The sequence below is a fragment of the Sorex fumeus genome, unplaced genomic scaffold (assembly GCF_029834395.1).
Source record: "Sorex fumeus unplaced genomic scaffold, SorFum_2.1 ptg000008l, whole genome shotgun sequence".
NCBI lineage: Eukaryota > Metazoa > Chordata > Mammalia > Eulipotyphla > Soricidae > Sorex > Sorex fumeus.
In genome coordinates this window covers 89,483,974-89,496,262 of record NW_026606065.1, presented here as the reverse complement: position 1 = coordinate 89,496,262, position 12,289 = coordinate 89,483,974, and positions in this window count along the sequence as shown.

Sequence of the window (12,289 nt, the reverse complement as noted above, 5' to 3'; positions counted from 1 at the left end):
GAATACGGCAGTGTTGAGAAGGATGTGGAAGGAGAGGCTGATAAAATCTCAAGGCCGAACTAGGCTGCCAAAGCTAAGAAAGACAAAAATGACTGTCTGTACTTTCAATGCACGTACGCTGGCATCTGATGCATCCATTGAGGACTTGATGGTACAAGTGCAAAAGATCAAGTACGACATCATTGGTCTGACCGAGACAAGAAGGCATCAATCACATCACACCATTTTCGACACTGGAGAAGAACTGTTCCTTGGAACATGCAACTAAAGAGGTGTCGGTAGTGTCAGTGTCCTTGTCAACACGAACTTAGCCATGAGCATTAATTCATTCAAATGCCTAGCAACCTGAATCAGATGATTACACATGAATAGATGTGGCTCACTGCCAGCAGTTTCTATCTTCGTTGTCTACGCACCAACATCTAATTATGGTGAAAGAGAAATTGAGAAGTTCTACATGGAACTGGAGAAGTTCTATAAAGAAGACCACACCTTCTACAAGATTATTGTCAGTGATTTTAATGCCGAGATAGGACCAAGAAGATCAGCTGAAAAACTCCACATCAGGACCTATGACCTAGAACGGAATGAACAAGGTGACAGACTGTCTGAGTTCATCATGTAGACCAAGACTAACCATGGTAACTCACGGTTCCAGAAGGCCAAATCTAAACGTTGGACATGGGAGTCTCCTGGTGGACGGTTCCACAACAAAATTGACCACATAATATTCAGTCGATGGTTTTTCCTGACTGATGCTGTTATCCCAAAATTCCAATCAGGATCCGGAGGATCCCAAAATTCCGATCCGGATCACCGTCTCCTTCATGCAAAATTCTACTTCACAGAGCGGGGAGAAAGGAATGCAAAGTTTAAGAAGAGAACTCCCAGAACAACCACTAACTGGGAGTTCTTTGGCTTTGTTGCGGCAGCATGGGAAGATGCCGTCATTGACAACATTGATGAGGAATACGATCGACTGGTTCAGCACCTCCATAATTGTGCGAGGAATGCCAAGAGAGAGATAACCCCAAAAATAAAACACCTGTATTCGAAAACTCTTGAGCTTATTTGCCAACATGGCTTAGCACATGCCTCAGGCAACCGCAAGTGAATGTCAGAGCTCGCAAAACAGTGCAGTGAAGCGATCAAGGAAGACCTCAAAGAGAGAAGAGCAGCAGTGCTGGTAGATGTGGCAGTAGCCAGGAAAAGCATTCGTAACTCCCGCCTGTCCTTCACCAACTACAAGACCAAGATGACTGCCCTACAACATCCTGATGGATAGATCACATCTTCCAGAAGGGCAATGGAGAATATTATTCATGACTTCTACTCAGATCTCTTTAATAGCCACGTCCACTTGCCCACATACCAAATTCTGCAGGATGGATATGTTGTTCGCAACATTCTCCCTTCCGAAATCCGACACACCATTTCGTCGGTGAAGAAACAAAGAGCACCTGGCTTAGAAAAGGTCAGACCTGAACACCTGAAGAACCTACCATCAGTACTCATTAATACACTGGCTTGGCTCTTCACATGCTACCTGTCTGAATGCAAGTTTTCATTCCAATGGAAAACCAGCAGGACTGTACTACTATACAAGAAGGGAGACATCCAAGACATTGGCAACTATCGCCCAGTCTCCCTATTATCTGTCATCTACAAGCTGTTCACTCAAGTCATCCTGAATAGGATTGGCAGAACACTAGATGAAGGACAACCATGCAAGCAAGCCAGGTTCTGAAAAGGATTCAGCGCCATCGACCATATCCACACGATAACCAAGCTCACTGAGGTTTCTCGGGAGTTCAAGATGCTGCTCTGTCTAACGTTCATTGATTTAAAGAAGGCCTTTGATTCTGTTGAGATGGAAGCGGTCAGCGAAGCTCTAGCCAATCAGGGCATTCAAACTGAATATATCAGGATCCTCTATGAGCTGTATTGCGGATTCACTACCAGGATCTCACCATTCTACAAAGAAGTGATCATCCATGTCAAGAGAGGGGTTCGGCAGGGTGATACTATTTCACCAAAACTCTTGAGTGCCACCCTCGAGAACATCATGTGATGACTGGAATGGGAAGGAATGGGAGTGAAGATAGATGGTCAGCAACTACACCACCTCCGCTTTGCTGATGACATCGTTCTAATAAAACCAAACATCAGCCAAGTGGCACAAATGCTGACCGACTTCGACTGTGAGTGTGGAAAGGTTGAATTACAGCTGAATCTCACAATGTTCATGAGAAACAGTCTTGTTCCTGACGTTCCATTCACTGTCAATGGAACGACCATCTCCAAATGCAATGTGTACCTAGGTCGAGAAATCAATATGACGAATGACCTGGCACCTGAGTTGTGCAGGAGGAAGAGAGCGGCTTGGAATGCCTTCAAGATTGTTGAAGAAATAGCTAAGAGGACAAAGAACCTCCAGCTCCAAGCACATCTCTTTGATTCCACTGGTCTCTCTGCATTAACATACTCCTCAGAGACTTGGGCCCTATGAAAACAGGATGAGAATGCTATTCGAGTCTCTCAAAGAGGAATCGAAAGAGCTATGCTTGGAGTATCACGCTTCACTCAAATGAGAGTAAGAATCCGGAGTTCTGACCTCCATCAATGGTCAAGAATTAGGAATGCTGTCTTGTTTGCCAAGGCATCAAAAATCAGATGGACTGAACTCGTAATGAGATTTAGAGACAACCGCTGGACTAGAGCCATTACCGACTGGATTCCATGGGATGTCAAAAGATCACGTGGACACCCACCTATGAGTTGGTCAGACTTCTCCGTCAAGGCCCTGAACAATCGGTTTGAGGATCTTCATGTTCCTAGAACGAGCAGATACCATTGGGCTACACAAGCATGCAACAGGGATGAATGGGTATGTTACTGGCACCCGCTCGAGCAAATCGATGAGTAACGGTATATCAAGTGATCAAGTGATGGTTTCCAGAGCATTGCCAGGAGTGATTCTTGAGCACAGAGCCAGGACTAAGCCCTGAGAGTAGCCAAGTGTGACACCCAAACAAAACAACAACAAAAAGATTGACAAGAATCAGGAAAGGATTCTCAGTGTACATAATACTTGTTCCAAGTCAGAGAAGATGAGAAAGAACATATAAGCATCATACACAAAAGTACCAACACATCCCCCAAAGGGGATGGCACAACTGCGTGAAGAGAAGCCCTTGTGTATAAAATGAAAATGGTTTGCTGACAGAAATCTCTGGAGACCTTAGGAGAAAAATTAGTTCTCCCACAGGAGAACAATTAGTTTCATTCACTTATGTAATCACTTTCTAGTATATTTATGAGATCTTGAGCTAGTTACCTTTCTGTGCTTTCACTTCTTATCTGTAAAATAAGTATAATTAAATTTTGTACTTTATAGGATGTTTGGAAGGTTAGCTGAGAAATATTAGAAACAGAAGAGTGCAGGATACATAAAAAGTCTATAGTTTCATCATTTGTATCACCACCATCATCCTAACAACTTTCCTACAAAATTATTTTCCAAAAGAGTGGCACTCTTCCAAAAAAGTAAACAAGAAGAAAAATTAGCTTCTGCTGATTAAGGTCCTGGTCTATGGTATTGTATTATAGTGTCCTTTATTATTATAAAGTATAATAAATATACTTTATTACTAAAGTAGCTATTTTTACTTTTTAAAGAATGTTTTCAGTTCTGGGCCAGAACGATAGCTCAAAGGCTTTTCATACTGGAGCTCTGATCCAACATCCTGCCCCAAGCCTCAGCACTGTGGGGAATGCTCCCTGAGCACTGAGTCAGGAGTAGTCCCAGATCACTGCCAGGTGTGGTTCAAAAACTGAATGAGAAAGAGTACAATCTGTGTTTGTTTCCATTCCATTTAAATTTATTTGATGCTTAAGAGCTTTCTGGGGAGGGTGGGGGTTGGTTTGGGCTACACCTGGCAGTGCTTGGGGGTCTCTTCATCCAGGGTGGGCCTGTATGCAAGCAAGCACCAAGACCTCTGTGCTTTCACTCAAATCCAGCTGAACATTTATCCATGCTTATGAATAGATGTAGGACTCATATTTATGGTCTACTCGGATTTGTCTATTGGAACTTAGAATTTCAGGGGCTATTGTAAAAATGTAGACCCTTTGTCATGGCTATTGATACCTTTTCCAGATTGCTCTTCGACTTTTCTGGATTTTTCCCCCTCATAAAAATACGCTATTTTGTAATAGCACTGTAGCACTGTCCTTCTGTTGTTCATCGACTTGCTTGAGTGGGCAGCCGTAACATCTCCATTGTGAGACTCGTTACTGTTTTTGGCATATCAAATAAGCCACAGGGAGCTTGCCAGGCTCTGCCGAGGGGGAGGGATACTCTCTGTAGCTTGTTGGGCTCTCTGAGAGGGACAGAGGAATCGAACTTGGGTCAGCCATGTCCAAGGGAAACGCCCTACCCACTGTGCTATCTTGTCTTTGTGATACATTAATCTTAAAGGACTTTTTAAATTTATAAATAGATATACTTGTCTATATTATTATAAATTTATATATTAAACTCTGTAATCCATCTGGAAGGTTTTAGGATATAGAATCAAGACTCAAAGGAATTTCTTCTCTAGGTATCATACCAATTTTCCAAACAGAACTTGTTGAACAATACAATCACAACTTTTCTCTTAGCCCCTTTAAGATTTGATTCATGTGACACAAATTCCAGACAGGTCCAACTCCCTGTCCAGAAGTCTTTTCTCTAAGTTGGGCCTACAGACTAATTCTTATGTCTGGTTGGTGGGAGAAGGAGCAGAAATGAATTTAAAAGTGGATAGTTTTATGATTATGGATGGAATATCGGTGTCTCCTTAAAATTCCTATAGTGAAGCCCTTGCCTCCATGTTCGTGTATTTGGGGGTGAGACCTGCGAAGGTGATCAAGGTTCAATGTAGCACAGACAACCAGATGGGAAGAAACACTATTCTGGGTGTTTCTCTGCTCTTTGCTTCCTCCTCTTCCTCCCTCCCCATATACTTTCCCTCCTCTCTCTCCTTCCCCCAACCTCAAAGATAAGGACACACTGGTAGGCTTTGTAGCTACTGCAAGGCTGGAAGTGAACTCTCAATAAGAACCAAACAGACTGGCCCCTTGATCTTGGAATTTCTCAGCTTCTAGAGCAAGGAGAAAAACTCGTTTCCAATGCCAAGAACAGATGACTGGTTAAAGAAACTTTGGTACATCTACACAATGGAGTACTATGTAGCTATTAGAAAAGAGGAAGTCATGAAGTTTACATACAAGTGGTACTACATGGAAAGTATCATGCTAAGCGAAATGAGTCAGAAAGAGAGGGATAGACATAGAAAGATTGCATTCATCTGGGGAACATAAAGTAACAAAATAGGAGACTAACACCCAAGAATAGCCGGAATTAGTACCAGGGATTTTGCTCCATGGCTTGGAGGCCAACCACACATGCTAAGGGAAAAGGGAGCTCAGATAGAGAAGGGAGCACCAAATAAAGGATGTTGGGAGGATCCTCCCAGAATGGGAGAAACATGCTGAAAGTAGACTATAGACCAAACACGATTGTCACTCAATGCCTCTCCTGCAAACCACAACACCCAATAAGAGAGAGAGAACAAAAGGAAATGCCCTGCCACAGAGGCAGGGTGGGATGAGGGGGATGGGGGATGGGAGGGATAGATACTGGGATCCTTGATGGTGGGAAATGGGCACTGGTGGAGGGATGGGTATTTGTATAATTGAAATTGTATAATTGTATAATTGTATAATTGATCATTGTATAATTGAAACCCAAGCACAAAAATTTGTAAGTCTACAACTGTACCTCATGGTGTTTCACTAATAAAAATGAAAAAAAAAAGAATAAATGTATTTATTATTTAAACTATTTAAAAAGTCTTCGCCTTACAAGTGGCCAACATGGCCGACCCGAGTTCGATTCCTCCACCCCTCTCGGAGAGCCCGGCAAGCTACCGAGAGTATTCGATATGCCAGACACAGTAACAACAAAGTCTCCAATGGAGACGTTACTGGGCCCGCTCGAGCAAAATCGACGATCAACGGGAGGGCCTTTACCTTTACCTTTATTAAGATCCTTGAGTATTTTTTATTGGGTTTTTCTATCTTTTTTTACCTTTTTTGTCATTTAATTGTATGTGTTTACTGGATATTTATTTGGATGTTAGCAGCTTTTTGGGACATGTGATTTGCAGATATGTTCTTTCCGTGTTTCCACCCCACTATTGTGAATGCTTTCCTCTGAAATACAAAAGCTTTTAGTTTGGTAAAAAAACAAAAAACAAAAAACAAAAAACCCCACTAGTTTCCAAAGTTTAAGGCCCCAGTCTCTCATTTTGTTTTTGTTTTTAGGCCACACCCAGCAAGACACAAGGCTCACTCCTAGTTCTGCCCTGAGGAATGATACCCGGAGGGCTCAGGGGACCAAATAGGGTGCCAGAGATCCACCCCTGTTGGCCATGTGTAAGGCAAGCTCCCTACCCTCTGTACTATTATTCCAGCCTCAGTTATCACTTTTTCATTATGGCATCCCAAGCTAATTAATACAATGATCACTTGTTACTTTCACATCTCTGTGTATGATGCAAGTTCTTGTGAAATAGTCTGTAACACTGTTATCCTGTTGTTCATCGATTTCCTTGAGCAGGCACCAGTAATGTCTCCTTCGTCCTAGCCCTGAGATTTCAGAAAGTGCCACATTCGAGGCTCTTTCAAGGTCAGGAGAATGAGACCCATCATTGTTACTGGTTTTTGGCATATTGAATACGCCACAGGGAGTTTGCCAGACTCTGCCGTGTGGGCAGAATACTTTTGGTAGCCTGCCAGGTTCTCCAGAGTAAGAACTAGATAATAAGAAATAGTCTATTTGCCACAAATCTTACAGATGAAAATGTATCTCCCCTATTGTCCCCCTAGGTATCTTTCACAGTGTTTTAAAAAAAATGTTTAAAAATTCCTTTACTATTGTCCAATGTTTTTAGATAAACACAAAATCTGCACTGCACTGCACTGCACTGTCCTCTCATTGTTCATCGATTTGCTAGGGCCCAGTAATGTCTCACACAAAGTCATTAGCCTCATATTAAATGCCACTTGCATTCATTTATTTTCTCCATCAGCCTTAATCTCATTTCTTACCACATTCTCTTTTTTAATTATTATTAGTGAAACACCATGAGGTACAGTTGTAGACTTACAAATTTTTGTGCTTGGGTTTCAGTTATACAATGATTGAGTACCCATCCCTCCACCAGTGCTCATTCTCTACCACCCCTAATCCCAGTATCCCTCCCACCCAACATTCTCTTTTTTTTTTTTTTTTGCTTTTGGGTTACACCAAGCAATGCTCAGGGCTCTGCAGGAATTACTGCTAGCAGTGCTTGGGGGACTATCGGGGATGCCAGGGATTGAACCCAGGTCGACCATGTGCAAGGTAAATGCCCTACCCGCTGTACTATCACTCAGGCCCATCTTGCCACTACAATCTCTGTTCTATTACTTTTAATCACTTAATAGTCTTTTCAAATGACATTATGGATGTGGCAGGATATATTTTCCAATGATGACCGCAGTGATTGATCCTGTCTGGCATGCTCTTCTGAAATGTGTTAATAACCAGACTCTATCCTCCTCTATCCCCTTGAATCTATGGTAAGTATAGTGGAAATGACACCCAGGCAGTTGTGGGAATGGCTTTGAGCTGTCCTGGGCATTTTCTTCCTCTTGTACCTTTTTGAATACTTGCTCTTGAGTGCCAGGCACCAGGCTGTGTGAAATCCAAAGCCACGAGCTGGCATTTCTGATAGGCAGGACCAGCTGTCCTTCCAGCCTGTTGCTGGGATTAGGTTCCAGCTGCTTGAGTTATGTCTTTTTGTTATGTCCAGTCAAGTAGAACTTTCAGCTGTTAGCACTCCACATATCTGACTGAAATCATGTGAGAAACCCCTAGAAAGAACCCCTCAGGGAGAAATTCAACCAGATTACGTGGCAGAACACAGTTGTCATAGCGGTAAGTGTAATGAAAGTGGAGAAATGACCTATGACGAGATATGGGTTCTGCCACTTCCTGTTTCCATGGCTCTTGCATTGAAGGAATAACTATTTCATTTTCACTCCTGCATCACTTTTCTATAAATGAAAATAATCACCACCACCACCCCAACCCCTACCGTAGTTCCTGGACATAATTCATAATTATGGAAGAGGAGTGCAGGTGGCAACGACGTTAACGTTGTTCTGCTTTTTACAATACACAGCCGATTGGACATATAGAATAAAAAAGTTTCTTGCCTACCATTCTACTGGACGCTAGATCCCCAGGGCCTCACACATGTAGAGCGAATGCACTGTCACTGGGCTTCAGTTTTGGCCCCCAATTCTACCTTTTCTCTTTCACCGATACTTCCTAGGACAAGAGTTGTTAACATAACTTGCTGGGCCAAATTTTACTAGTGAGCAGAGTGATTTCACTGCATCAATCACTGTGAACAGAACTTATTTTGTCTGTTAATTGTGAGACGAGGAAATTCCAGTACCTTGCCCATGCAACAACTCCGACCCCCATCAGTGCTAGTTTTATCTAAAATGTAGATATGGCCACACTGGGGGCGACTTCTGCCTCAGGAGCAAGCAGTCCTCTACAGATAACCTTTAGCAGAGCATTGCATATTTATGGAAAAGTGCTTTATAGTTCCTATAGCTAACTAGTTGTTTTGTTTGTTTGTTCTTGGCTTCTCCGATATGAGAAAACATGGGATGAAGAACCAAAGCCCACATCGATAAAACCCTAAACAAATCTTCTTTGGGTTTTAATTAAGAACTGTCTATTCTGGAAAGACTGTCTTCTAGACCTGTTTTAGGTTTCCTCTATCTGAGTTTTCCAGTTCTCCTAGCACCAAAGGGTTATCACTTCTCACATTTATTTTCAGTATGACACTGTAATGCTGTCCTCCTGTTGTTCGTGGATTTGCTTGAGCGGGCTCTGTAACGTTTTCATTATGGGACTTGTTGTTACTGTATTTGGGATATCAAATACATTACAGGTAGCTTGCCAGGCTTTGCTGTTTGGGCGAGATACTCTCAGTAGCTTGCTGGGCTCTCCGAGAGGGGCAGAGGAATCGAACTCGGGTCGGCTGGACTGGCTGTGAGCAAGGCAAATGCCCTACCGCTGTGCTATCGCTCTAGCCACTGTACTCCAATAAATTTCTTTCCAATTCTTTCAAAATTCAGCAAATTTCTTCCAAATAGGGAAATGTTAGGTCTCGCATTCATCATGAGTATTTTTATGAAGCAAAATAGTTTTTATTGAAAGAAATTTACTCAGGTGTGAGGGAAGTAAAAGAGAGCAATACGTGTTCAAGAGGGAACATGGAGTTGGAAAACAAGCACACGCATGCATTGTGAGTTTTAAGGATATAAGCTTATTTGTGATATGTCTGTGTGTGTAATATTCACCTTCCACCATCCACATTAGTTCAACATACATAGTCAACACTCAGGTAGCACTGCACTGCACTGTCCTCCCGTTGTTCGTCGATTTGCCCGAGCAGGCCCAGTAACGTCTCTATCGTGAGACTTGTTACTGTGTTTGGCATATTGAGTACGTCACGAAGCACTTAGGTAAGGATTTAAAATTTATAGCACAAATCCCCAAAGACAAGAAAGATATGAGAAGCATTATTTGTGTTAAAACCTGTGACATTTTGTTACTAAAAAATTCCTAAGTTGATGTCACATAACAAAGACTTGGTTGATTGATAAATGAACAATGTAAACTTGTATGTAGAAGAATAAGTATATAGTTATAAGTTTAAAAAACCAAAATATTAGCTTTTAAATCCTCTATTAAAATTATGATTTTTAATGTTGCCAGAAAACAATATTGAAATCTTGGTACTATTACTCCAGATGGGCTGGTCACGTAATGAGATTTAAAGACGACCGCTGGACTAGAGCTGTTACCGACTGGATTCCACCAGATGTCAAAAGACCGCGTGGCCGCCCACCTACCAGATGGTCAGACTTCTTCGTCAAGATCATGAACGATCAGTTTGAGGCCCTTCATGTTCCCGGAGCGAAGAGATGCCATTGGGCTACACTAGCACGCGACAGGGACAAATGGAGACGTTACTGGCGCCCGCTCGAGCAAATCGACGACTAACGGGAAGTTAAGTGATTAATTAAGTGATTACTCCATAATGTAATTTAAACCACTACGGATTCTTGGTAAAGTGAATACTAATTACAAAGAAGTAACTGTAACACTGTAGCACTTTCCTCCTTCGATTTGCTCAAACAGGCACCAGTAACGTCTCCATTGTGAGACTTGTTACTGTGTTTGGCATATTGAATATGCCCCCGGGAGCTTGCCAGGCTCTGCTGTGCAGGTGGAATACTCTCCGTAACTTGCGGGGCTGTCAAAGAAGGGCAGAGGAATTGAACCCGGGTGGGCCATGTGCGAGGAAAATGCCCTACCCGCTATGCTATCGCTCTAGCCCAAAGAAGTCATGTATAATAATACTTACTTATATACCTCCATAAAATAGTTGAGTTTGGCTTCCAGTTCTGCTATCTTCTGTTTTATTTCAATCATTGAGAGTTGTACTAGATCCCTACTATAAAAAACGTTAAATGTGATTCAATTAAAAACACAATAGTAATAATGCATAATAACACACTACTACTTCAGAAACATGAAATCTTACCGACAGAAAGTATGGCAGAGAATCAGGATTCAGGCAAACAAGGATTTCTGATTATCTAGCTCCATAAAGGGCCTAATCTAAACTAAAGCTCAAGGCCTCCCAGACAAACACTAGAAACCATTTATGTACTTAGCTAATATAATTCTAGGAAGTTGGTTATCTGGTTTCTCAAAGCCCAGTGAATAAGCTTCATATTATTACCAAAAGGAACAGCTAGGGTCATAGATAACATAGATAACACCAATAAAAAAAAATGCAAACACTCATACAAAGCTTTCCAAAACAGAGCAATTTAGGACATCAGTAAATAGCACATTATCAAAATAGAATAACAAATCATTTTTTCAGTGCATTTTTTAAAATTTTTATTAGGTTCAAGGCATTGTGTGTGTAGTGAATAAGCCGATACCTTGAATAAATGAACAGAAAACCAACAATAGTAGCATCTAAATTCCACTGAATCCATATTACGAGGAGGGTTAAGTGCTTTACATTCATTTCACTCAACCCGAATACTAACTGCAGGAGGCACAGGATGATGACCTGCATGCCAATTTTACACTTGGAAAAATAGCTTAAAGAGACTCATTAATTTGAGCAACATCAAGGAGTTCCTAATAAGGAATTGGATTTGTGGAGGATTCCTCCAAAGCAGTGGTTTTCAACTGCCAGACAGGCACTCGTTTGCAGAAGACTGAAAACCACATCTAAAGTACTTGGCCATCTTCAGACAATTATGTGATTGCAGCTAGAACACAAGAAAACAGGACGCTTTATAGACAGGGGAAGCTGATTCTCCTGGGGCCTAAAAGTGCACTTGGCTTATTTTTTAAAGTAGACTTTGAATTTTTCAGTCTCTAGAAAAAGTGCTTATAGGTGGGACATATTTTTTTTCGGCATACACACACACACACACACACACACACACACACACACACACACACACACCTCAAACATTGCATTTAATTTGCTTCTCTAAGACCAAACATCCCACCTTCAAAGCTGCCTGTTTATAACAAAATCATACTCAGAGAGGCAAAGAAAGTCTTTCCTATGCAAGTTTTCAGATGTCGCTTGCTCTTCCTGGGTATTCCAAGCGTGGTCTCACATCTCAGTGTTCGAGACTCCAACCCGCACTCCAAGCACGCACAGGCTGCAGGTGTGGGGGCGTGGGTGGGAACTCAGGGGGCGGGGGCGGGGGAAGCCCGCTAGCACCGCCTTCTAACTCGCTTCATATGGATTCCGTCCAGCAACTGCACTTTCAGTAGGTTAGTGCACACACCATCAAAGCTGACGAAGTTGTCACCTTTGTCCTCTTCCGTAGCGTCAGCTCTGGCGCTTTCCTGGCTCTGCTCTTTGCACAGCTTGACCCACCAAGCCGCACGGGGAGGGACCTTTGCCCTGGGCATTGCCACGGGCCAGTTGACTCACAGTTGCAGGGTCCGTGGTGTCACAGGGGCCGGCCCTGCTTGCAAAGTACCCCTCAAGGCCCAGAGGCGGTGCCATTCTTTGCCCCCGACTGGTGGAGCTCAGGCAAGCCTTGCCCCGGGTATTGCAGGCGAAGA